This window comes from Sardina pilchardus, chromosome 14 (genome assembly GCF_963854185.1).
Source record: "Sardina pilchardus chromosome 14, fSarPil1.1, whole genome shotgun sequence".
Classification (NCBI taxonomy): domain Eukaryota; kingdom Metazoa; phylum Chordata; class Actinopteri; order Clupeiformes; family Clupeidae; genus Sardina; species Sardina pilchardus.
The window spans coordinates 3,799,439-3,804,416 of NC_085007.1; the positions used below are offsets into that span (position 1 = coordinate 3,799,439).

The 4,978-nt window shown below is 45.5% G+C and overlaps 1 protein-coding gene across 3 annotated transcripts in view; it reads left to right on the plus strand.

Annotated features, from left to right (window-relative positions):
- The window catches only part of il11ra (interleukin 11 receptor subunit alpha), a 49,048-nt gene extending 44,299 nt beyond the window's left edge, over nt 1–4,749 (plus strand). For all 3 annotated transcript variants that reach the window (XM_062555057.1, XM_062555058.1, XM_062555059.1), the window contains one exon: nt 372–4,749. The gene's annotated coding sequence lies outside the window, so the exon portion shown is untranslated. The remainder of the gene's footprint in view (nt 1–371) is intronic.
- The last annotated feature ends 229 nt before the right edge of the window (nt 4,750–4,978 follow it).

A 4,978-nucleotide genomic window follows, 5' to 3' on the forward strand; every position in this document is an offset into this window, starting at 1 on the left:
GGTTCTTCTCTCCTCGGATTATTACAAACAAGATTGGCGTCTGTGTTCCCCTCCCAAAGCGTAAACAGCTGTCTGTAAACAACATGGCTGCATGTGCCAGGAAGATGTTGGCTCGCTGCGTACTCATTTCCAACTCTGTAATCTCTCCCAGTCTGTCACATACAGTAATAATTAAATATGACGAATAACCCCGCTTCTCTTCTCTTCTCCTCTCCAATCCTCTCTTTTCCACTCTCCTCTTCTCTCCCTCCCTCCCTCCCCCATCGTCTCTTCTTATCTCCCCGTGCCACCTTTCTCCTCTCCTTTCCTCTTCCTCTTCTTCTCCCCTCCCCTCCTTTCCTCTTCTCTCTCCCCCTCTCTTCTGCTCACAGAGACCAAGGTTGGCGGAGTGCTAGTTCCTTGTTAGCCCTCGTAGGGCTTTATCAAAGGGAATCCTCTCCACGGCTACTGAAGTGCTAATAAGGCTCCAGTATCCCACAATTCATCTGTCTCCGGTTGGTGCTCTCAAGGGTTGGTTCCGCGATGCAGACGCTGGGAACTGTGAATACAGACAAGTCCATGTAGCATACAGTGTACACACACACACACACACACACACACACACACACACATGCACACACACTCATGTAGCATACCGTACACACACACACACACACACACACACAGACACACACACACACAGACACACATGCACACACACTCAAACAAACAGAGAAACCGTAAAGACAAAGGATCACTTTTTCACTTGGACAATCACAAACCCAGCCCAGTTCAAAACTCAAAAACTCATGAGCACACATTTCCAGCACTGCCTTTTCCTTAGAGGACCTCTGTTTTACTCAACACAACCTCACACTCTCTCTCTCTCTCTCTCTCTCTCTCTCTCTCTCTCTCTCTCTCTCTCTCTCTCTCTCTCTCTCTCTCTCTCTCTCTCTCTCTCTCTCGCTCTCTCTCTCGCTCTCTCTCTCGCTCTTTCTCATGTCTTTCTCACTCTCTCTTGGAATGCTGTGAACAAAGCTCGCCTGTCTGTCACGTGCATGGGCAGTGAATTTGGGCATTATGGATAGGTTGGCATTCTCCGCATTTCCAGACAATGTGTTTCACCTGACGGCTACTACTGCTGCTATGTGAGGAGGAGGAGGAGGAGGAGGAAGAAGAGGAGGAGAAGGAAGAGATGCATATGTTTTTTACATTTTAACCGTGCCTTCAGAAAACAAGGACTTGCAAACTTTGCAATACCACCGATACTCAGTGACAAACTCTACTGGGATGTGTGGTCAACGATTTTTTTTAAACAAAATTGTTTTAGTTCCTGGTGTTGGGGGGTGAAACCAACAACTACATTCAGACTCTGTATGAAACAGTAATAAGCCTTTTGACTTTGGACATACACAAAACAAACCATCCTTTGTTTTTTTATTTGTTTGTTTGTTTTTTTTAATCATCTTTCAATGTCATCCACCCATCCACCCACCCATCCATCCATCCATCCATCCATCCATCCATCCATCCATCCATCCATCTCCCCATCCAGAAGCGCTCTGCTCCTGCTCCATCAGTGCCTGTGACGACGGCTCTCCATCGTGCCCAGTGAGCTCAGCGCTGACGGCGTGCTGCCCAGCGGGCACAGCTGGGTCCGAGTCGCTGTCTGCTCCTCAGCAGTGAGGGCCGAGTGGGCGGGCAGCAGAGACGAGAGGAAAAGGGGCCCTGATTGGTCCGCTGCAGGCGTTGCCGTTGGCAACGTCGCGGCGACAGTAACCTCAGCTTCACTGCCCTCAGTCAGTCGTGCCTTGTCTGGATTCCCGACACCCAAAGCTCCCTCCTCCCGTTACTCATTCAGGTGAATGTATTTGTGTTGACATTTATGCAACGTGTGTGCGTGTGATTTTATAAGAATCCTGTGCTATCGTCTGGGATTGAGCTTGTTAAATGCTTCTCTCTTCACTCTTTCAAGCTAATGGCAGTTAGTTTTACTGAAGCCTGTATCTTGCAAAACAAAATGTATATTAACCATTCAAATAAGATGTTTGTCTATACGGTATATCCCTCTTGTATAAAGGTCTTTATGAAATATATATAAATATAAATATATTTGTACGTCATCCCCAGTGACATAAAGCTCATCGTATATGTACAGTATATTCCCATTACTTTGTTTTGGTCCTGGCTATTATCTTTAAGACCTGTACTTCAAGAAATCAATAATGTTGTTGGGGATTTGGTCTCTCTTTGTGCTGTGTATGTACTCTTTGCAGACCGGTCACTATGGACACCAGACTAGACTCTTGGCAGACACGCTAGTCCTGGCCCTGTGCAGACTCTAGTTGTTTACGGGCCAGAGCTCGAGTTCACCCGGACCCAAGTCTGTGGTGGATTAGAGTCTGTGCCCGGCCCGGTTCTGTATGGTTACATTGGGCACAACACATCCACGCCCAGACTTCGAACAGTTAGCCAGGCTCGCTAACCAGCTGTCATTCATTCCACCCTGGAAATGGTGGCAGTGGTCCTCTCTCAAGTTTCTGATTGCAACAGTCCTCTTGCATTTCAAGTGCAGTAAACCTCCAGAGTGCCATCAGGATAAAGGTTCACATCTCATCAAAAGGCTCAGCAAGTTTAACCCTTCATTTAGATTAGGTTAGATTAGATTAGATTAAATTCAACTTCATTATCATTGTACAAGTACAAAGACAACGAAATGCAGCTTCAGCTGGTACCGTCACATCCGTGTGATGAGAATGTTGGAAAATGAATGTTCTAAAGAATATCTGGGTTTGTGGAATTCAACATGGGATTTTAGAACCTTACATTGTCGTGAAACCGAGTCTTTTGTTCAGAACTCCCTTGATGCATTTTGTGTCACAGTCTTGTTGATTGTCCGTCACGTTTGTAACATCTCAGCTCTTTGGTGACCAACCGAAAGACTGAAGATCGAAGGCCGCCCCATGCATGTCGATGACTGATCTGCAATCTGAGTTTTGTGGAGCTGCGTTGCGTTTGGGGTTTTATGTCTTTGTTTCTGCAACCTTGACGGGTGCAGCTGGCCAGATAGAAAGGATGTTTACTCTACCCTGTGTCCTCCACGAGCGGCTGACCTTTCGCTCTCTTGAGTGTTTTTTTACTGACTGACGTACTCTTGTTAACTAGTGGGGAAAAAAAGACAGCAGTCAGTGTTTGTGACAGTTGGTCTCCAGGACTGATTATTGTCAGAGAAACTCCAAAAAATGAAGAGCTTAGTGCAGCAGAGCCGTGTGGCTGGGAGAGGGGGGGGATGTTGGCAGCTCAGTATTCACTGAAGTCGAGTTGTTTTGTTGTTGCGTTTGCCACCGAGTGTGCCCTTTTCATGTTGCTCTGTGCTGTTGGACAGAGCATGAGGTAGAAGATTCAGATGTCTAGTTCCTTTTTGTACATGTATGGACTGAAAGACACTAAAAGTGTAAGTTAATGCATAAAGATGGCTGGGGCTTGTGTTTTTGCACACTATGGTGTTATGGTTTTACGCCATATGTGTTTTGTTTTTTTGTTTGTTTTTGTGTGTGTGTGTTCCCCTGCGTGGCGGGTGAAACAGTTGGCCGAGCTAAGTGGACCGTCTGAGTGTTTGGGAGCTCCATGATGTAGACCTGTGGGAGAGAGAGAGATGTGTCACGTGGTTAGTGTGTGAGCCAGTGCTGGTGTGTCATATTGTACCAGCAGAAGTGTTGAGTTGTGGAAGAATAGGCTGTGTGTGTTTGTTTATGCTTGTGTGTGTTTGTGTTTGTGTGTGTGTGTGTGTGTGTGTGTGTGTGTGTGTGTGTGTGTGTGTGTGTGTGTGTGTGTGTGTGTGTGTGTGTGCTCATTTGCGTGTGTGTGTGTGTGTGTGTCATTCCACCTAGCAGAGGGCACTCCCACAGGGCGAAACAATCCGTAGCCACCACTCTTCTCCCCACACTTTTATAGTTTCTTATAAAGTGTTGGCCTAACCCGTCATTTGGATGTTTTCTGTTGTCATTTAATCCCAGTCGAGCTGCAGTGCTCCAAGCGCATGCATTGTTTTGGTCCACTTTCCATTGTCTGACTTATGAAAGCAACATCTGAGCGCTCATGAAATGAGCGAGTGGGAGAGCCGCGATGTGCTCCCTAAACAACAATGTTGTTCCCAAAAAAATCTATATAAAAAAATGTGGCCCCTTCCAGTCTGGGTTACTGGAGACTGAGACTCCATGGAAACAGGTTTGAACAAGTTGGTGTCTAAATTAGTTACACCAAGCGGTGTTTGGCCCTGTGCATCCAGGTGTGTCGTTTTAGTCCCTATGGTGTGCCAAAAAGACTTCGCTAACACTGACAACAGTGTTAATGTTTTTTTTTTTTTTTTTTTTTTGGGGGGGGGGGATTTCCCTTCTATATTTCGTTGATGTTGGTTGTTTTTTTTTTATTCCCCTAACTGATCCCAACCTTTTCCTGAAACTCCTCATGAGTCCAACGTCCAGATTGTGAGCTGTTGGAATGAGAAGAATTGGCTTTGCACTCTGCTGCAGAACTCTGTTCTGCCGGTCTGTTCATGGCACCAAAGTTGTTTGTCTCCAGTTGCTTCACCTTTGATATGTGATGGTGAGGTTCGACCGTGGACTGCTGCCGTTGTTTAGCAGTAGAAAAGCAAGTCCACAACTAAAGTACTGTACATAGAATCTTTTTTTTTTTTTTTTCTGTTCAACACAATAAGCTGATTTGTTACTTTGACTGTATTTTTTTGTGAAATAAAGATATTTTATCACAGTATGCCTTTCGTTGTTTCTTTCGTAACTGCACTTGGCTAAAAAAACGTCTTCTTTGATTCTTCTTGAGCTGTTAGTAATTACTGAAGCTTACAATATGGCAGACAGAACTCTTGGAGTGCCTGTATCCCGCCGGTTTCTCCTAAGAGAGTAAAAGTGTTATTGACGAGTGGTTTTGATTGATGGGGAGCTCAGAGTTAGGGCTGGCTTTGATTGGCCGTGAATGCTTA